Genomic DNA, 22,533 nt, shown 5'->3' on the forward strand with positions numbered 1-22,533 from the left:
GGGAATGGGGACTGCAGAAAAGTTAGAAGGCCTGCAAAGGTGATCGGGCCCTTACAAAGATAATTGGGGTCTTCTGCTTCTCCCCCATGATGCTCTCAAATCCACAGGGGTCACAGGACTGGAAAAGATAATGGGCATAGCCTACCACACACCCCTCTTGATGATATCTGGAGAATCTTCAAGAGATTTCCCTTTTTTTCCTCTCCCATGAGTTTTGTTAGCATTCTGACCTGAGGTACCTGCAATGCCAGTGTAAATGCTTGCTGTACACTGGCACTGCAGTAACTGAGCTACCCAGTTATTGATAGGATAGAAATAAATAGGAGCTACTAGGATGCAGTTTTAAAGGGTGACATAAGCCCCCTAACTGGCTTTTTTTTGATGGGTGCAGCAGTCCAATTTAAAATGATTTACAGGAATTGAGAATGTGATGCTGTTGATGTGACATTTTGAGTTTCTGTTCTCCATATCTGTTCTGTGTAATGATTGTTGAGTTAGTCTGCTTGTATGTGGTGAGAAAAAACCCAGAGTTTTTTACTCTAGCTCTAAGCTGTGCTGCAGGCAGATGGGAGTGTTTTCTTGAAATAGAAAATGGCTGTAATAAACAAGGAAATATAGAAGAGGCTAATCATGACAGCTTCCATTAGATTTGTCAGTCCTGTACTTATTGCCTGATTTATCTATGAATGTTTCCTCCTCTTAAGACATTTGGCTTGCAAAGAAGCTGATGGTTAATAATGGATTTTGCAAGTTTTAGTTAATTTTAAAACAGGAGAATTCCAGCCAGTAACATTTTAGAAAAGTAAATTGTTTTCCTGAATGGCACTGGGAAGTTTATTAATTTATAAATATGTCTAATAATTGATTGTTGTCCCATATAGACTCCAGCACTGCAGTTATCCCCTGCAATTAAGAGACTTTTACCCTGATTTGTTATTGATCATAATGGTTTTTACACATCCATTCCTTCCCTTTCATCCAGGAATCCTTAGGTATTTAAATTAACTAGAGGTGGGCACAAACCTCAGATTTGATACTCATCTCTGAGTTTTGTCTCCTTTCTCCCATTTCCTGTGAAAGCTTTTTCCATAAGGCTTTAGTCCAGCTACATCTTGGCAGCCACACAGAATCAGCATTTCCACCAAGGCAGGAGCAGGCAGGAGCTGGGATACAGAAGGTCTGGGATATGAGCAGCTGCAGATGGAGCTTTTCTGGTGGGGCATAGGATATGGATGGATGTGGATGGAGTGTTAGTAAGAAATCCATCCCTTGAGCATTGCACAAGTGGTGTCCCATGCACTGATAGGCACTGCTACAGTGCTGAGAAAAAGAGCTGCCAGTCAAGAGTTGCTTTTTTACCTTCAGTAAGTGTCTTTTCTAAATGTTTCAAAGGATTGTGCAGGAAACCTTGAAGAAAAGTAGAGGGAGATCCATGCAAAGGAAGGTTTCTTCATAAAAAAACAACTAACTAAAGGATGAATTACAAAGAAAAAAGGTATTTATTTTTGATTCGTAAGTTGTAATGTTAGCTGAAAGATTTTTTTTCTCTGAGAGCTTTTTAAAAAATACAAAAAATTTACTTTTTTAACATTGAAAAAATCTTTAATCAATGTGCAGAGTAAATCTTTTTATTAAATTTATTTTAAAACATTCAGTTCATGACATATATTAATTTCCCTTGTTTAGGAACCTTTAGTTTCATTTAAACTTCTTCATGCAGTTTGTGCCACAATTTAATTTTGTATTTATCCCTCAATTAAGGTATTTTTGTGACTTCATATTGCATCATACAATCATATTGTTCATTAATTTCTAATATATACATTTTATTAATAGCAAATTTCTATGTTTGTAAGTGCATTTTTATTAGTCAGTATTCAAGATCAAAGCATCCCTTTTTAAAAAATCAGAATGAGATTCTGACAAAGGCTTTCATAAAAACCTATCGTATTTGCAAATTTTAGTACAAAAATGAACATTTGATTCTCTCTGATGAAAAGGTGAGAATGGGAGGAAGGAATCAATGTTATTCAGCCTACATTTTGCATTGTGCTTACCAATATTGTGTCTGTAGCATCAGCTGCAGATAAAAGCAGTTGCATTTTGATTAAATCAGTGTGTAGAATAACAGAGGTGGCCACTGATTGATTTAAGCAAAGGCTGCAAACCTGATATTACCAGAGGAACATGGAAGCAATTCTGCCATTTTTCCAAAATCAGACTTTTCTTATGGCCAGTGTACTGTGCCATAATGAGTTGCTGTGCATTAGCATGCAACAAGTATACTTAAAACTCAGCAAAAATGGGTAATACCAAGTCCACATCTCACCTGCAGTTTGATGGATTCTTGTGCTACATTCTTCCACCACTCCATCCTGGAGCTTTTCCTGTTAAAGGAGATGACTATGAAGTGAGCTATGATCACCTCAATAGAGACCATGAAATCTGGAAACCACCATAGAAAGTCCATTCCTATATGATTTTCACACAGGCTTTGAAAAACCTGTTAGAAAGTTTACATAAACATAACTTCAAATTTGTCCATTTCTATACAATATCTTTGACAAGTATTTATTTGAAATTACTCAAACTCAGATGACTCATAATTCCTGCTTTTCTTCACATGAGCTGTACTTAATGCTGGATGCCCAAGGAGTTAAATAATATTGTGAAGGTGCCTCTGTGTTCTTACAATTACCTGAATTTCCAATTTACTCTTTTCTTAAATGTTTTTTTAATTTATAAAAAATTATTATTATTGACTCCCTTTTTTATCTGATTGGCTATAAGAATAGGACATTTAAGTGTCATTAATGGCTTGCAACATGGAGAAATTTTCTTATCCCAGGGGCCCTGGATATTACACCACTTGACACAGAGGTGTGAGCATCAGCAACATTGTGCTTCTCACTTTCACTGCTAGTGGCATTGATGGCCAGCTTAGAGGGGGCTAGAGAATATCAAGTGAGGAGCCTGGGGACCGAAGTGGCAGTTTTTCTTCTTTTTTGTTTTAGATTTATGCATTTTAAGTCACTCCTCATCCATGTCTGGAAAAGACTCCTAGCAGAAAAATGCATAAGAGAAAAAAGTAAAGTTGTGGAATGCACCAGACTAGAGTTCCTGGTGGTTACAAAGGAAATCCAAGCAAATAATTAATTAAATATTGCAAGTGCCATTTTTATGTCCCATTCCAGGCTGGTGTTTTGGCAATGAATTTACTATGCTCAAGACTATGTCTTTTCAAAAAAAGATAATTAATATTATATCTTTTCTCCTCTTTATTCTTTATAGAAAGAGGGAAGAGTCAGTAATAAAATGCCTTGATTCTTCAGTAAGGAAAGATCAACCAGAGTATGCTTATGCCTGTTTTTCTTGGGCTTCTTATATATACCACACCTTTTAAAAATGTCACAAATTACAGATGGCAGTGATAGATTTACTTCTAGGCCAGATGGACCAGGGGCCTGGGGTGACATAAAGTAGAACAGCATGAAGTATTCAAAAGGAGAAAAGTGATTGGCTCAAGATTAATGCCAGCTTTGCAAAATTTGACTCCCCCAGTCATCTGGGGTGAGTGATTTATTTTTTGTCCTTAATGAGTGTTAGATTACCTTCAAAGCTTCCACTTTTTGCCAGAGTAACTGAAAACAGAGATGGTGTGACACATTTTCCATCACTGAAGCATGAAGCACAGCTAGGAAAAGTGGCTTCTGTTCTTCTCTAAAGATATATTTGGTTAATAATTTCTTTATCAGCTGTTCCAATGCATGATTTAATGTCCTGTGGTGCAAGGCAGTATAACAAATATTAAAGTATTACTTATTCAAATGATAAAAGAATAAAAAGATCAGTACCTATAAGTAATGACTCCAATGCCCCTTAGTCCTGCTGGATGGTTTTTTTTGTTTGTTACAAAGCAGAAAATTTTTTGGTCAAACTCTAGAGAAATAAAAGCAAATATTTTCAAGCTTCCAATAGATGAAATAGAACTTAAGACCGTTTTAGTCTCTCATTTAGGTGGCAGAAAGTATAATTTTATAAAAGAGTTATTATCTTCATAGTGATTTCATTTTAAATAATACAGAAGAAAATAACTCTCTTTAAGTTAACTCTGGTTATTAATCAGTATACAGTACTGAATATTGCTTAGAGTTTTTTTGTATGTTCACTTTTCTGAAGTGAGGTATAAGATGGGTATACAGTATTTTGAGCTTGGGGCTTTTTTTCTGTTTACTATAAAAATTCATACAATTTTGCATGTAAAAATGCATGAGCTGCTACTTCAGAAGAGAAATGTTTTGTGCATATTGACTGGTGGATCAGCAACCATTAGTGCCACTAGCAATAAACTGTCATGAGAGGAAAGTAACTTAGGTTTTCATTATGCTAGCCGTGGAGAACCTTTGTTTTGTAAGAAAGATTTCAGAACTTGCTTTTCAAATCAGCCATTCTTCAAAATGTGAAAAAGTTTTTATTGCTCAAGAACTTTTACATTGTTCAATTTGAATCAGATAGTGCAATAGGTGTAATTTCCTTTCTTCAGGTAATTTTCCTTGGAAATTACATTGAGTTGTGGTTGCCTTAACCTCCTTGGAGGCAGGTGCTTTTAAGGTTAGCTACGTAACAACTCAGTGTTGCTTACCCAGGAGGGTGAAGATACAAAGCAGGACTTTGGAATACCCTAGCAAGGCCCCAGATACCCTGCTTGTCCTCCTCTGTTGCTGGAAAGGAGTAGAGAAAGCTGTGCAAGCAGCATTGAAAGATGGCTCTTGAAGGGTCAAAGGAAGCAGAAAGTCCACCCAGGGGTCACAGGTGGCACTGAGGGCTCCTGGACACACCACTTCTCTCCACAGAGTGTTTCTGCTATGTTAATTGATGTTTGGCCCAGCCTAATAGCTTTGCAGGTGTTCACAATGCAGCATGAGGGTCCAGTTCAACCACTTTCTGAAACAATGCAGAGCAGAGCAATTACAGAACAAGCAGCATCATTATTATGGTGACCCTGTCCTTTTTTCCATGTTCTCATAACACTCTATAATCGCACTCCTGATTTATACAGCAGCACACACTGTGAAACCTGTCCACTACATTTTATGTCATTTTCCTTTTCTTATTTTGTACTTTTTTGTGTGGAACTATACTGTGACAAAATATATATCAGGCAGCATAACAAACACCTCGACCAGAAAGCAATTTCTGTTGTGATGCTTGTGGCTTACGGGTTCTGAATCACATTTGCTGAGCAAGGAGTTGTAGTGGTTGAGGACACAATGGTCCTGTGGAGCAGAATAACCTTCTGCTAGAGACTGCTAAAGCAGCTGCACTGGCTGCCAAGAAACAGGCAGCTTGCAAGCCAGTGTTTCATCACCTTTTCAGAAGCAGTTTAGGCTGTTAGAAGTAGGAGCTGGTGTGGGTACAGGCTGCTTTTTAATGCCTTTGCTGTGGGGAGTGGTAGCCTTCAATAAAGGCAAGAAACCAAACAGCTGGGGTTAATAATGTTTTAAACCACCACACTGATTTACCAGCAATCATCTGTTGGAGCTCAAGCCCCCTGCAGACCGATGTAGATGGTATTACAGAAAGAAAAAGCTCTTCTGTGGGCAGCAGCATTGAAAAAGTCTGATTTTCTACAGATTTCTCGTGCTGTTTCCATTAAGCACACCTCCACTAACACTTCTTAACTATTTCACATGCTCCAATGCTTGTCTCTCAGCCCTAAATAATTCCCCCACAATGGTTCTTATGATCACATATTATAACTGCACTTCCAAATCTTTCAGGTAAAAAATGAAATAATAATAATAATAATTCAGGAACAGGAGAAAAAAAGTACAGCCTGATTTTTCAACTGATCTGATAGCTTGATACCATTCATAGATTAGAAGATTAATCTGTTGAAGTAGTTTTTTCAATAGGAATGGTGTTTTCAACTAGGTGAAGTTGAAAGTGTCAGCTTGCCATTGAGTTCTAAGCAATTTGGAGGAAGGAAGCATCCTATGGTCATCTTGAAGTTTATGTTAGCAGAACAGCAGAGTAAGCCTCTAGCTTACTGTTTAAAATACTGTAGAAAAAAAATTATTTGTTTTAGTCTTTAACAGAGAAAAAGTTGATTTTTTCCAGAGGGAAAAAATATTTCTATCTATCTCTGCACAGGTTATCTCTACTGAAAGAAATAAGCATAGGCTGAAACAAAACTAGAAAAAAGATGGGGAAAGGTGGGGGTTCATTAAGTATCCTACACCTGCCTGAACACACTCTCAGATAAATGCAATTCTGCATCTTTTGTAATACCATAATAACTCACTTTACACCCAAAAAAAGAAATAGAGTTGAAGAAATTGGTGCCTCATCTCAGAAGTCTGTTGGATACTCTAAGGATACATAGGAGCATACACTTGTTTCTGCTTTTCCATACTTGACTCTCTGGAGACCAAAAGCTGCAAGATGAGATGCTGTGCAGAAACTGGATCCCTGTACATATACTTCAGATCACTTAGTGAAATGGGCATTGCAAAATTAGCTTATTAATTTCTGAATGTCCACAGTTGTATTATGGTCAAGACCAGCTTCAATTTACTTCCATTTATGCAGGTGCAGCTGTTAAACATAAGAGGGAGAGAAAAAAGGAGATATGCAGATGTAATAGAGATGTAAATTAAGAGTGGTCAAGGACAGATGAGGAAGCAAGCTCAAGACAATAATGGTGCAAGGGAAAGAAAAAGAGAACTTCCACAATGAAAGTTGACAAAAATGCAGAAATCTGTAGAGAGAAGTTAGAGACAGGAGAAACTTGAAAAAGGCATAGGAAAATAAAGCATTCCATCATAAATTTTCAAATTTAGTATGTGTTATATGCAGCATGATTCTATATCAATAACATGATTCTATATCAATAATATTTACTTCTATTACTCTAGCTCACAGTCATGGGTAGAATGGTATTGTCTGAAGAGGTGGGAAGACAGAATAAAAATGTGTCTGTGATAGAGTATTTGCAATTTGAAGTTAAAACAAAATATATAAGAAAGACAGAAGGAGAACAGAAGAAAATGTTTAGACAGATGTAACAGAAGGTGTTAAACAGAACTAACTCGTGTCAGGTGTTTCTAAATGTCACAGGAGGATTCAGGTGGGAATTGGAAGTGCAACAATGAAGTAGGTTTGAAGAGAGTTATTAGAAGGTCCTAAGAATGAAGACCAATAAGAAAGAAAGACTCTAAGTGTCAAGCTTAAGCTCCAGTTGTGACAGGGTGGATAAGGGGGCCACAAGTCATGAGGAAACCAGCAAATGGATTTTGATAGTTTCAGAAGAATGAAGTGGAGAATGACCTTGAAAATGGAGATGACTGAATTATGTTTGAGTCTGAAGAAAAGAACATTCTAGTGGAGAAACAGAGGAGTGAAGGAGCGGAACGATTAGGTTGAAATTTGACTTCCGCAGTACTAATCTCAATGGACATGAGCAGAAAAAAATTGCATTACTTGAGACCCATGAAACAGACACTACAATGACAGAAATAGTGAATGATTAGAGTTTTGTCAAGACTTTCAATTAGATGTTTGGATGGGACCTGTGTTGAATGTTTTTCTGTAGAAAAAGCCAAAAAAAGATGTGAGTCAAGAATAATGCTCTGATGTGTGATCTTGAATAAGAGATGAAAATATTTGACTATGGCAAATGATTTATAAAGACCATAACTAAGAGAGGGCAATGGTGAATTTATATCCAGTCTAGGTCTGGGGCCTACTTCACAGACTGCTGATGTAAAGAAGCATCTTTGCATTGTCTTCACCAAATGGTATGCAGAAAACAGGCTATTTACTCAACTGATGTACTGCTTTCTAGTAGTGTCATGTAGGAACATACAGTGTATTTCTGTGACAGAGTATTATTTTTAAGAATTACTGGTTTGTACAATTTTTCCTGATTTTCCTTGGGCATTTGAATCTTAGCACAGGATGGTTTAATTCAAAATGTCTTCAGCAAAGTGACCAGAAGAAAACATGTACATAATTATATTGGCCTTTGTACACTCAAGATAGTAACAGATGGTAGGAGCTGAAGCTGTATCCTCTGAGGGATGTAGGGATTTGCTGGAGCTGACCTTGAAATTCAGATCTTTTGTTCAATGGAAATAACTGCAGAAAAAGACACTTAGGCCCAGGGATCCTGTTCCACTCTTTCATCATCCGAAGAGTGATGTTACTAAAGCTTTATCAAAGCAGACACAGAGGTTTCCCAGCAAGTGAGGCTTAGAACCACAGACATGAAATAATTTTAAGAACTGAGCTGAAATACACTCTGGTGAATATTTCTGACAGCCCAAAAAGGCATTATGCATCTCTGTGGTGTGCAGTGAAGTCTCCCGGAATTTCACCAGCAAATTGATTTTCTTGTGATTACCAGGGTGTGTCAGGAGTTCCAGAGCAGAGAAACTTTTAGGATATTTTACAAAATATTCTGAAGCCAATATTTTGGGACTTTATTTGGGCATTCCCGCCACTAGCAGGATTAAGATGAAAATTCATATCAAGAAATTGCATAGAAATATGCTATACATATCAGACTATACTTGGAATGTTTGGAAAATGTAATACCTGATGGGGGTAGAAGAATGGAAAGTAACTCTTTATAAACTTGTGTTTGTCTTTAGAAACTTAAAATTATTTTACTATTTCTTGGCTGGAATTCTAAGTGCCACAGAAAATTTTAAATTACAGCAGTGTGCACTCACAAAATAACTCACTGAAAAAGCAGGAAATCAGTCATAGCTGAAATTTTTTAATAAAGTTTTGGGAAGACTTTTACTGAGAAAGTTTTAATATCCTTGGCCAGCTTCTATGAAGAAACTGATGATATTTTATTCTGAAAACTTGTAGCTGTCCTTTTTCATTCTTCAAATACATATTCCTATGTATTGTGTGTATGTGAACTGAATGATAAAACCAAGTGAATGGTATTGCAGTTAAACATGATGTTCTCTTAAAGTGGATAGTTACCAACACTGCTTTCTATAAGTTTCTATGGGATTTATTTTATTCTACCACAATAATTCACTTTGCCTGTATTTCACTGCTTGTTTTCTCAAAACATTTATTCAGAAGTGGCATTTTATGCCTCATACAACTATTGTATGTCTTCATCCTGAGCAATTCTGCTATTCAGTACAAAGTATAGGTATTAAGGACGCACAAATTCTGCACCTTTTAAAAAAACATTGGATCCACAGTTCTGTGCCAGATATTAAAAAAAATATTTGTTTTGGGTGCATCAGTCTTCCCTTTGTATTTGTTTTCAGTAGAGTTTCAAATACCTCAATATCTGTGCATGGAATAGTCCAGCATTCCTATATCACATTCCCCACTTATGAAATAAAACTGTCAAGATAGTCAAAGAACAGGCTCCTTAGGATCTGTTCTTAAGTCTAATCAGGAAGACTGCTAAAATAGCTGGATGAAACTCGTTTGGTCATTTGACTGACAGAAGTGTTTTTTTAAAAGACATCACCAACTTAGTCTAGCATCTCACAGAACTTTTTCTTGCCTTTGTTCTGGTTATGTATGTGTTTACCCACGCACATGAACCTGCCCAATAATTCAATCCTACCCTTATTCTTTTGATTTTTCGCATGTGTAGAGATGTGGGTTGAGAAGAGTCCAGGGTTCAGAATTCCAGTTACTGCAGCTTCCTAGGGAAAAAAAAAAATTATTCTCAGGTAACCAGATAGGCTCCAGCTCTTGTATTCAGCTGTTGATCAGTGCTAATCTTGGTTTCCAGTATCAAGATTCTGAGGACAATTCTTCCAGATTCTGTTTAAGTTTGTAGAGGAATAACAAAATTTTGGACCCAAATTCTAACCTCCATCTTTGTTTTGTGTATGAACAGACCACTGACAAATCAAGTGATGCTTCTGTTTTCTTTCCCTGAAAAAGCCACATCATTGTATTGCATGGAGAATACAATAAAGTAACTGCATTATCTGTCATTATTACTTGTTACCTGATTTACTGCTTATAATTTACATGATTATGTCTAGACAAATTAAATTTGATAAAACAAGTGATTAAAAAAGCAACTTAAATGAAGCAGCTGAAGGGGAGCAATCACTGGTAATAAAAGAAGGTAATGGAATGCACTGGAATAATTACTTTTTATTTTCTAATGAAGAGTTCTGTCCTTATTTTTTTTCTGCTGTTGGCAAGTATCTTCCTTAAATATTCTTGACCACTTTTTGTTTTAAAATTTAATAAAGAAACAGAACTAACAAGCATTTCTGTGATTAATTATTTCTACATTTTGTAATATCTTGATGTGTAAAATGGCAACACAAAGCCATGTATCATGTCTCAAATAAATAAAATAATGGTTGCAGTAAAACAAACAAAGAAACTGTGGTCATACAGAGCTCATTTAGGAACTGAATTATTTGCAAAGCTTTATTAATTTTACATTTATTTCCCCAGTGTTGACAGATATATGAAGTCTCCTCTTCAGCTATTATGATTTTGGAACCTCAGGTTCAGAATCCCTCACATGAGTTGGTGGGGAACTTGTCCCATTTCTTCTTTAGCTCTGAATTCCCTTCTGCTCTGTTTGATGAAAGCAACTCTTGTAGTCTCTGTCCACCCCCATTCCTTATTCCACTATTCCACAGCTGGCACCTACTATCCTGATCTATTTGTCATGGGGTAGAATAGTCTTTTTCATTACTGGCATTTGTAGAAAATCTAAAGATTTTGTTCCATTTGCCTTCCTGGCACTGCAATCCCATACACACTTCTCTTTCTTGAAGGGCTTCTTGCAAATTCTAAACTTCACAATGTTACTGGAGTTTAAAACTCCTTTGAAGACTGCTCCTTATTCTTCTGTTGGCCAGGAGATATATTTGTATGTATGTAAATTCTTAGCTGTGGAAAGTTATTTCATAATTTGTAAGAAGATGCACTGACGTCTGATTTTGTTTGGCCTCTTCTGAAAACACAGCACAGAAAACGCCAGGAAAAGGTAAGAATTATGCTTCTAAGAACTACAGGTACCAGGTCAGAGTGTAGTTTAGTTTATACCTTTATGGGACACAATATTTTGAGTATAAATAATATCCACAGGGCTTATGGAAAGGAGTGAACTGAATCACCCACCTATTGTTTTGCACAGATGCTTGTTAACAGAGCGTTGTTAAAAATCCTAATTTCTTAAGATCTTTTATATGAAATCTCTGTGCATGTAGTCAGGTTTCCTGAATGCAATGGTCAGTCATTGGTCAGAAGGTGACAGGAGTGTGTGTTACAAATGTTCCTTGCAACTGACAGCTTCAGCTATATTAAATGAGATTTTCGAACTGTTCCAGTGAATTCTTATAATTCAGTTGTGTCATGGTCCTATGTGACTAGTCCAGCATATGTGTGAACTTTTGATCTTGGTTGACTTGAATTATGTGCAAAAAATGTCCTATCTCAACTAAATACAAAATACTGTCCTGTGTAACCATTTCTGAATTTTCAGCAACAATTGCTTCTGACTGCTTAAAATAATCTATACAGAGTTTGGCCAGTTCTATGGCAGAAACTGCCTGGGGAATCTTTGGGACTGCCAGTTTCTCCACTCAGGGAGTTAATCAGCACATCTTAAACACAAAAATAGTGTCAAGTAATTGGACTAAGCACAGCTGGAGCTGCCCAGAGGAAGTGGATGTCCAAATTCCCACCTGGAGAGTTCCTATAAGGATTAATGAAATGCTTTGTTGTGGAGTGCAGTTAATCACCACCTTTCAAGTCAGCATCTGCATCAAACAAGCTCATTTAACTATTTATGTCCCCTGTGCAGGGGGCTAGCTCAGGGTTTCCTGGGCTACCTGGGCCAATGGTGCCTAAGTGTGCTGGGTGTACAGAGAGGCACAACGCTCACTCCCAGGTGCACCACATCCAGAAATAGAATTTTCTCCTTTTTTCACAATTTAAAGTCCATGCATTTGTCACAATTAACAGAACTTAATGGAAAAGGTAGAGCCCCTCATAGTGGTAATTGCATTTTTGCTCTTTCAGAAAACTCAGATTGTGACAGATAAACTTAATACTGCTCAATCTGTCAAGGACAATATTCTCATCACTGAAAAAGTATAGTTAGTTTAATACTGATTTTAGCTGGTTCCTAGAACACATATGAGCTCTTGGAATATTGTATGTTAAGAACTGCAACACTCATGACCAAATGCTTACAGTTAACATTGTAATTCAAGATGTTTCCTAACTGTGCTCAGCATCACCATTCAATGCAGATGGGATTCTGGATCACAATATGAAAGCCAACTACTGCTCTCTGTCTTTGCATCCAGTGAAAATTTATAACCAAACATATCCAAATGTAGATGCATCCCCTCACATACAAATGAATTTCCTTTCAGGTGTAATTAGAATTGTCACATTCAGGTTTTTATAGCCCTCAGTAGGTTAGGTGGACACTTAAAAACATTTACTTACACACCTATTTTCACTTTCAAGCCTCAGAGAAAATCCACAGTACCGTAAAATTAAAAAGATATAAATATGTCTATTTGTTTATGATTGAGTCAACTGCATTTCTGCAGAAAGACATTTTATGAAAATAATTTGAAATAATTTCTGTTAAGTTTAAAGTTTATGTTTAAATATTGATAAACATTCACTGAAATGTCATAACAATAAATACATGTTTGATGTTTGAAAGCTTTAGGGATTACAGTGGTTCAGTTCTTAGTATTTAATTGCTCCAGCAGGCTCATTGTTTCTGCTGCAGCAGTCAGAAAGTATCAAATTAAAAAATAGTTTAGTAATTCTGTTGTCCTATTAAGAATTATTATTTTTTTTAAATTTGGATATGAAATCCAGCCCTTAAAGTGTCAAATAGTGACATTTTAATCCTGCATATCTCAAAATGTTTAACTATGAAGTAGCTACTGGTTGTGTTAGCAGTGTTCAGTCTCATGCATTTTGCCGTCTGATTTAAAGACAAAGATTCAAAGTTACCTAAGTAGTAAGTGCATTACAGTTCATGGGAGCATTTGAGGTTCAATGAAAATAAATTATTAAACCTGTTAGGCAGAAATACAATGTTTATTTGGATGCTGAAAGTCTGCCATATTGAAGGAAGAGGAAACACTTGTTTTGAAGGCTTTTTAAAAACACTTTCAGATGTCTTTTGCAGGACTAACAGGTCTGCTACGTTGCAGGCATTCCCGTGAGTGATACATTAGCACAGTCATAAGTTAGGGAATCAAAGGGAAAGAAACTCTTATTTATTTATTGTCTGCCACCAGTTTACCTTCACACAGATGAAATGTTTCTCTCACTGAAGTCAGTAACAAAATCCTTGTAAAGGATGCATGTCTGTCTGTGTGGTTTTGTGCATGTGCTTGTGTGTGTGTGTACCTATGAGCACACACACGACTATGGAAAGTCCTGATCAAGTTGTTTTCACAGAATCATAGAATTTTTTAGGTTGGAAGAGACCTCCAGGATCATCCAGTCCAACCTTTGACCAACACCATAAGCTAACTACAAAACCCTGTCCTTAAGGACCAGGTCCAAACACCTTTTAAATGCCTCCAGGGATGGTGACTCCGCCACTGTCCTGGGCAGGCCATTCCAATGCCTGACAACCCTCTCAGTGGATAAAATGGTTCCTAATATCCAGCCTAAACCTCCCCTGGCACAGCTTCCATCCATTTCCTCTGGTCCTATCAGAGTCCACTAAGGAGCAGAGGCTGTTTCCCTTCTGGCTCCAACCTCCCTTGAGGTGGTTGAAGAGAGCCATAAGGTCTCCTCTCAGCCTCCTTTTCTCCAGACTAAACAACCCAGCTCCCTCAGCCTCTCCTCCTTTTACCTGTGTGGAAAAAAAGGAGGTATGATGCCATAATTTCTGCCCATGTAGTCAGTGTTTGAGGATGTGTATGCATTTCAAGTCCTGTATGCCATCACTAAGGATATGTTCATTTTATACATAGGGGAGCTTTCATATATATGAAAAGCCTTAACTATAAGCCAAATATTTTATATTTATGTGTGTGTGTGTAGGACTAACATGTTATAAATAACTCACAGGGTGCTGCCATAAGAAACTGAAATGGTCAGTGTGCTGCCAAGTGTCACTTCTGTTCTGAGCTCTAGGTCTATTGAAGCAAAGTCGTGTAACTTTTCACAATGATAGCAATCACAGGATTACTTCACAACAGTGATAACAGAAGTGAAGCAATGGAAAACTATATCTGATCTTCAGAGAACCTAACCTTATTTAGACACTTAATTCCAGTTAACTTTAATAAGTAAGCACTCTGCCTGTGGGTATTAAAGTTGCCCCATGTAGAATTTATACTGCAGTGGGTTTGTTGGAAGCTTTTAGCAACCTATAGAGATAATAACCTATGAGGTCTGATTCTCATTTCAGATATGTACCAATGCACAAAGCTGACTCACTGGCTTCTGTGGGGTTATTTACAATTTATGTCAGTGTAAACACAAGAGAATAAACCTGGTTGGCACCAAAGGTTACTGTCTGCTGGCTCTTGGGTGACACATTTTTCTGGAAAGCACTGCACAATCAATCCATAGTCAAAGAAGGTCAGTAGTACTTTGAAGAATCCATTTTTTTCTGGAAGGACTGTCAGGGCAAGAGAAGGAGGTTATGAAGATCAGGCCACTAATGGCAAAGGAAGGGGGTCTAGCACAGGAAGGAGATTTAAAGGGACTGCCAAGCAAAAGCAATTATACTCAGGCAAGTGTGCTTAGAAATAATTCTCCAGCAACTTTGCAGTTTAACTCCACAAAGTTTCTGCTGCAAGAGTAAAGGAATGATATTTGAGAAAAGGAGCTCAAAGAGAACAAAAGAATCCACCTAAAGGAAAAATAAACAACAACAACAAAAAGAACATAAAAAGAGAAAAGAAGAAGAAGAAAAAAAAAAAAAAAAGGAAGAAATCAAGGAGAGATTGAAGAAGAGAGAAATTTTTTCTGCCAAAATGAACATATCTTCTCACTCAGCTCTGGGAGTTCTGTGTACAGAGAAGCTCAGCAAAGATGACAGATTTCTTGTGTTGTGTTCCAGGCAAACGTCTCTTGCATTTAGATCTAATGCAAAATTCTTTTACTTTAAAAAGTGGGCACTGCAGATGACATCTATGGGTGTTTTTATAGTCCAACACATCACCGATTATTTAATTTACATTTCCACAGTAACTATTAGCAGAACACAGACAGAGAAAATGTGCGCATCCATTGTTCAAGAATTACACCTGCCTAGCATTGGTCAGCAGTTTAAACCTACACACCCATGGGGTTAAAAAACATAACCACAGGAAAAGGCTGTTCTCTAGTTCAGAGAACCAGCAGTTCAGATTTATGATAAGATGCAAAAGGCATGCAGGTGCATAAGGGGTGAGGACCTAATGGAAAGGCAAAAACCATGGGTTTCTTCACGTGCATATAAACCAGTCACAGATGCCCCAACCCAGAGTGCCTCAGCCCCCAAGTGACCTGTCAGCACTGTGGCAGTAAAAGCTGTGAAGGTAGGATTTAGAACATAAAAAGTTGAGGCCATGAGAAATGTTTATATATAATTTTTTTCTCATAAACTTGCATTCATGTGAAAGCTGAGCAATACTAATGAGAGTAAGGACTGCTATCAGAGACAAAACAAAATAAGTCCTTTCATAGTGCTACTAATAATCTCAAGCTTGTTTTCACAGGAAGCCCAGACACACCAAATGGACAGGAGTTCTACTGAGGATGTCAGAGTAATCAAATCCTGTCAGTAGGCCATTGGCAAGGCTTTACAACAGATCTTTAGAGCTGACTTTCTGCTAAGCACGCAGCTGAAGAGTGTTCAGGTCCTGTTAAATCAAGGGTGAAAAATGGTGGCTTTTTAACGCCAGGAAGTATCTCTGCAAACATATTTGCTCTTCCTGCCATCAGCTGTCGTTTTCCTCTCACTGCCTAAGAAAAGCAGTGGTTGCCTCAGGTAATTATGTATACAGGAGGAAATTCTCACTGCTTTCTGAATATCACCAATAACACGTTTAAGTGATTTACTGTACCTTGTAATTGGTTTTCTGAAAATATGAATATTTTACTGCAGCTGTGGCAACTCTCCACAGCGTCTAAAATAGTGACATTCTGCAGGACATGATTAATGAGTTTTATTTTTCGCTCTGTCTAGAAGAAGGTTAGAAGTTTTAAAATTATTTTCTTCTCAAGAACACGCAAAAAGATCATAAAGCTGCATCTGATCAATGTGTGAGAGCTTTTCTAAAGGGATAACCAGCTGAAATAATGCAGCAGATATTAGAAAGAAGCAAATATTAGAAAGATGCAATCATGCATGGAGTAATGCCACCTTAATATCATACACTTCTTTACAGCTAATTTTGGGAGGACAAATGAGCCCATTTCTAAGTATATTTTGAGAGACTAGGAAAGCAAATAATTCCTGTGAACTTTGAGGACTGCTTTAATATAGTGGGTGCCTTTGAACCCCCTTAAAAGAATATTTGGGATAAAATGTTATAAAGGTGAGGTGAGCCTCTTGGTATTCTGTGCAAAAGCAAAATAAAATCAACTTTGTAACATATATTGGAGATGAGAGGATACCATACACTGAGTTTGACACTTGCTATGGAAGGTTTGCAACCTTGAGAAGATACATTGCTATCCTTTTCTCCTTTTTTTAAAGTAGGAAAACATAGGTGATGATAAAATTATCTCTTTCTACTGAATACACTCTATGATGTTTTAAAAAATCTATTTTCTAGATCACATTAGTAATGGAAATATTAGTAATAGTAATAACAACAACAAAAACAATAATGTGTAATTTTAGGGGGTTTTGGCATCTAATGCAATTCACAATCCAATGTGAAAAGTCCATGCTCTCTCGTATAATGCAAGGAGAAAGCTATACACCTAAAAAAAAAAAAAAAGGGGGGGGTTTTGTTAAAGCAGAAATACAAAGGAGAATGAAAGTGTTTACATCCTGCCTCTGACAGCCAGTTAATCTCTCTGAGCCAGACATGGTCACCTCTTTCATAAAAGGGAACTGAGCTTACTTCTTTTCAACATTTGCAGTGAAATTTTTGTATTCTGAGAAGTGACAGGAAGAGTAAATCCTGTTGCCTATTGACCACTAGAGTGGTATCTAGAATTCTTAGGAAAATGTGAAAGACTTAAGACTTTAGGGCTTTGTTTTAATAACATCAAGGGCTTCTGAGTGGGCTGTACCACTATTCCCCATGGAAATAATTTAAATTTACATTTTCTCACTATTTACAAGCAAGTTCATAGTTCTATATGCACCTCCTACTATATAGCAGGCAGTCTGATAAGAATAGTCTGTAAAACTTTAAAACATTTGAAACATCTAAAACATTTGAAAGAGAGGCAGCTGGAAAACAGGAAAAAAAGGCAATGGGGGATAATGTATGACAGATCAGGCCAGAACAACCTGATCTCTGTCTTTGTTGACATTGCAAGCACTACAAGCAAAGGAAAGAGCAAAATCCTGAAGGATAAATTCACCTGCCCCTAAATACAGTTTTCTGGGTATGATAAAGCACAACACAGGACCTGTAAAGCTGGGAAAAAACCTGACTAGCAGGGAGAGTGCTAAAAAGAGAACAGTGTTTCTGGAAGAAAGTAGCTAGTGTAATTCCTCAAGGATAGGTCTTGAGGCCAATTATATGTAATGTTTTTATTGGTGACCTTGGCACAAAGAGTAGCTATGTGCTGATGAAATCTGCTGATGACACAAAGCTGGGAGCAGCAATCAATACAGAGGAGCATCAGAATATCATACAGGAAGAGCTGGATGACCTTGAGGACCAGAGTAATAGGAAGAGGAGGGTAAGATGCAGTGCTAAGTGCAAGGTCATTCATTTGGAGACTAAGAAGAAGAACGACTGCCATAACATGGGGACACAAGAGGTGCAAATGAGAAAAGGGAAAGTTTGTGAGAGGAAGTCAACCACAGAACGCCTGGGAGCCACTTAAAGGATATGACTGTCAAAGAAGCACATGAAAAGTATTTACATATATGATAGAAATGGACAAAACTCAAATCAGCAGAAAGATATTCTTAGTGTATATTTAAGTGCATATGTGAAAATATTCCTAAAAAAAGGAAAACTGAACAGGTGCTGTAATGAAAGAGGAGTCTTGGGATGTGGATATGTGAATGAGCTACTGCAAATTTGGTGAGGATGCAGGTTTACTGTTTATCATGAAGTGGTTTCTGCTTAGTGTTTCCTTGCCTGCACTTCTCTTGTGGTAAATTCGAGGTAGTTTTTCTTCATTCTCACTGAAAGATAAACTGTTTTGAACTTAGGAGAAATATTATGACAGCTTCCAAGAGATGGCTAATCAAATATATAAAAGCATGAGTTTTTGGTCAAGTAATCTAGCTCTTAAATAAGTTACTTTTCCCATTCTGGCCTATCAAAAGATGAAAAGACACAGGACTGTCTTTCTTACTTACTGTAAATATATAAAGGAAGTAGGCACCAAAGGTGAAGAAAATTTCTTTCATTTTTTCTGTCAGAGTTTAAGGCTGGGCTGGCTATTAAACTGATGACAGAAAAAGTGGAGTTAGACAGTATATGACTCACATTATTTTAAAGATGCCCTAAAGAGATGTTTTCAAAAAATGAACATAGCCTGCAGACAGAAAAAGTTCCTAGGTGTCTCACTGTAAACAAATGGACCTCTTTAATTGCAGAGAAAACCTCAGATACCTCAGCAAAAATGTATGGACCAAAACCCAAGAAGAAATGTCTGATATTTATTGGTGGGAATCTTGACAGAACAAAAGCAAGTTGCAGGAAGCTTAGAGTACGGTTTTATTTCTCCTATCTGCTTTGCATATGAGGAGCAGAAACATAGGTTATTTCATGCTTCATTTTCCAGTCTTTATTGGCTAGCTGATAAAATTAGCAAATAGTATTCTGTCCTCCATTTTCCATCTATTTATCTAGGAGAATAGGTGGTCAAAACTTTTGATATTTTGAAGTTTTTATCAGGGAAACATCAATTTTTTTTTCAGTATTTCCCATGGTGTGGAGTTTCAAAATGCTTAACTTTGAAATTTTGATTGCTTTAATGAACATATCCGAAAAGTAATCTGTATTTCTACCATTTTTAAAATATTTTCTTTTTACATTGTCTTACTACATTTTCACAGTTGTAACATACAACATTTAGATGTTCATTAGTAGAGATTTAAACTGTCTTAAATTCCTTTAAAGTTCAAGCTGCTTCTCTTCTATTTTTTTTCTAATTAGTTTTATAGCACAGTTTCCATCAAGTCCATTTTGATAAACATTTTTTACCAGCTATGGGTAGTAATAACAGTCTGGAGCAAAATGATAACAGATAACCTGCTGATGAGCAATTTAGCTTACCCCCTTTAGAAATTATATTTCAGGAGCCCAGCTGATGAGGTTTTTTTCAAACAAATCAAGAGTAATAAATATCAGAAAGCAGGCAAAATATTAAATTGCTTATTATTTTACTTGCCCTTTCCCCCCAGTTTTGTGTCACAGTATTTCTGTCTAATCCTTGTAGTCTGAAACTTAATACTTACACTGATGGGAATATCACCAAAATAAAGTAAATCCCCCCATGCATTTTATGAACAGTCTCTCTTTAAGTGACAAATGTTAATCTGCCAAATCATTACAGAAAACAACAGCATTATTAAAAAATGCTGTGTGACCAGCGGTTCTTGACATTTCTGAAAATCATGTAGTACTGTTATATATTTGCTTCTAAAAGTTTCTGCCTCCATAAATTAGATACTGGGCAGGTGGTATGTATGGTGTTTTTGCTGTCAAAGTACAAGTTTAACTCCTATATCTTCACATTTTGTAAACCCACAGAACTAATACATGAAATATGTTTTCCTAGAGGAAAAGGCTGTACCTAACCTGTGAGTTTTATTCAATAATATTTTTCTGATACTGAACTTTATTAGAGAATTCTAGTGGTTTTTTTAAGCAAAATTGCCCTTTGCAAAGTACATTTCCCAATAAACTGAGGTCACAAAATATGCTATAAATTAGTTGGGTCTGAACAAAATTTGGCACCGTTTAAATCAAATTGATTCATAAGCTATGGAATAATTGGTAAGAAAAAAAATAGAGGATATTTTAACTTTATTAATTACTTAACTATTTACTTTCTAATGGTTGTGAACTCCTGGAGGTGTCTTATTTTAATAATTAAAAGAAGGGTGTTTTTTGAACCATGAGAACACCTTTGGAAACAGACTTTAGTATGGCAGGTAGCATGTAGGACAAGGGGTAATAGTTTTAAACTAAAGGAAGGTATATTCAGCTAGATATAAGGAAGAAATGTTTTACTGTGGGGAAACAGTGGAACAGGTTTCCTAGGGAGGTGGTAGAAGACCCATCCTCAGAAGTATTCAAGATCAGGTTGGATGTGGCTCTAAGCAACATGGTCTATTTGAAGATGTCCCTGGCCACTGCAGGGAGGCTGGGCCAGCTGATCCTCAAAGTTTCCTGCCAACCCAAACCATTCTATGATTCTATGATCTATTTCTGTTCAAAAGACCATAAGTGAATTTATAGATTTTAATTGTGTTAATCATCGCCATAGGACAAGAAAGGACTTGCTAGGGGGTTTCTTGGCTTTCTGAAATTGCAGAATTGTCATCAGCCTATCAGTAGAATTTTAAACATTAATTTTCTACCTGCAGTAGGTCTGCTGTGGTCAGAACCTGGCATGCTGGGACTCCCAAAGTGTGCCAAGTGCTGTCTGTGAGAGTGTGGGCTGGCAAAAGCGTGGCTGTCCCTGAAACTGCTGTGCCAGCTCTGTGGTGTGGGCACTGGCACAGCTCAGTGCAATAGCATCAGTGGAACCTCAGTTCCCAACCTGCCAGTGAACTGAATTACACAGCTGCAGCTGGTCCTGCACTGGGGACAGGAGAAGTAATTTTTTAAAATCCCTTTCTGGCCCCATAGTAAAATACGAAAGCCTTATTGTGACAAAATATGAAAAACTTCTTACTTCACTAAGATGTTTATTTAAGACAAATTGAAATGACTAATTCCAACAGTCCAAACTTCAAGCATTTGAGTCCTGGATAACACTTCCTCGAATGTCTATTTATGATGATTTAATTTCTTAACACTGCATGTAGGATTTGGGAGCAGGGATGGTCTGAACCTGTAACAAGTGACCCAGACTTCCTACTTGTAATATCTTTCTCATTTTTGCCCTTGAAAAATCACCTGTTCTACACCTGAAGATCACAAGGAGGGTCACTGGGACAATCAAAGAGATATTTGCATCAAATAAGAGAAATCACACCAAATTTCAGGTTTCCACCATAAGTTGGTAAGGGATAATTGTGTTTGGGGGACTGAATTCAACATGCCAGAATTCAAAACTGGTAGTTAGATGATTTCAGAAAAAACCCCAAAAAAGCAGTGACTCTTATCAGTAGGCTGATGTCACAGGCATGAAGAGTGCTGAGCCATGGATCCAAAGGAGGGAAAGAGCACGTCCCTCAGGATGTTTTAGCATTCCAGTCACAAGTTTATTTAAATACTTCAAGATCTCCTGCGAAGAGTCAGACTGTAGCCATCTAGAGGAACCCTGAGCTTTTACATTGGTGGCAGCTCTGCTGAAAATGTCCTTTCTCACATTTTGAGAGCAACTTGGCAATTTTATACTTCTGCTTCTAAGGTTGACAGCCATTTCAATTTTATTATGAATTTGATACAAAGATGATATTTTTGACAAGAAAATGAAGACCAACAGTATCCAAGCAGTCAGGACTCCACGAAACACAGCTGTTGCCTGCTGTTTGTCTGAAGTGGGAGGATTTGTTTTCACATCTGAAGGCCAGCTCAAAAGAGAGAAAGTATCAGGAAAGGGGCAGTTTCCTCTGCAAGGACACATACAGCACACAGCCACACATAGTGATTCTAAAAACACTGAAGAATAATTTTAAAAATTTAATTAAAAAAAAAAAATATTTAAAATAGTGCTTTTGATGCGAGTATATGAAGTATAAAAATACTTCTATGTGTTTTTTCTTCTCACGCAATACTATAGTTCTGAAAAGTCATCACTGTAGCTTTTTATTAATACGACTTTTAATAGGCCAGCATTAACCAGCAAATAATCAAAAATCTTCTTAAGCAGCAGTAGTGGAGCAAGGGTTGGACTTAATGATCTCACAGGTCCCTTCCAACCCAGCTGATTCTATGATTCTATGAATTCAACTCAGCAAGTCAGGTTAATATTGCAAGGCACCTGCATGACCTCCCTTTCCAGGAATTTAACTACCTGAGTCCTGGACCAAATCTGGCTCAGATACTCATCTCCAGACCTCATCCTGAACTCACTTGCTGACTTCAGGCTGCAGATCCTGTCTGAGGTCCTGCTCTGCCCTGGCTACTGCAGTGAACCTGGCCAGAGGGCTGCAGGGAGCTTTGTCCCCAGGGCTCCCCACAGCTCCAGCTGACCTTCCATGTGTAGGTGCAGATC

General features: G+C 37.2%; 1 long non-coding RNA gene across 1 annotated transcript in view; it reads left to right on the forward strand.

Moving 5' to 3' along the window:
- Positions 1-1,225: 1,225 nt before the first annotated feature.
- The window catches only part of LOC139791434 (uncharacterized), an 85,624-nt gene continuing 64,316 nt past the window's right edge, over positions 1,226-22,533 (forward strand). Inside the window, exon 1 of the long non-coding RNA XR_011723924.1 lies at positions 1,226-1,495. This is a non-coding gene — a long non-coding RNA (uncharacterized lncRNA). The remainder of the gene's footprint in view (positions 1,496-22,533) is intronic.

Source organism: Heliangelus exortis, chromosome 1 (genome assembly GCF_036169615.1).
Source record: "Heliangelus exortis chromosome 1, bHelExo1.hap1, whole genome shotgun sequence".
Taxonomy (NCBI): domain Eukaryota; kingdom Metazoa; phylum Chordata; class Aves; order Apodiformes; family Trochilidae; genus Heliangelus; species Heliangelus exortis.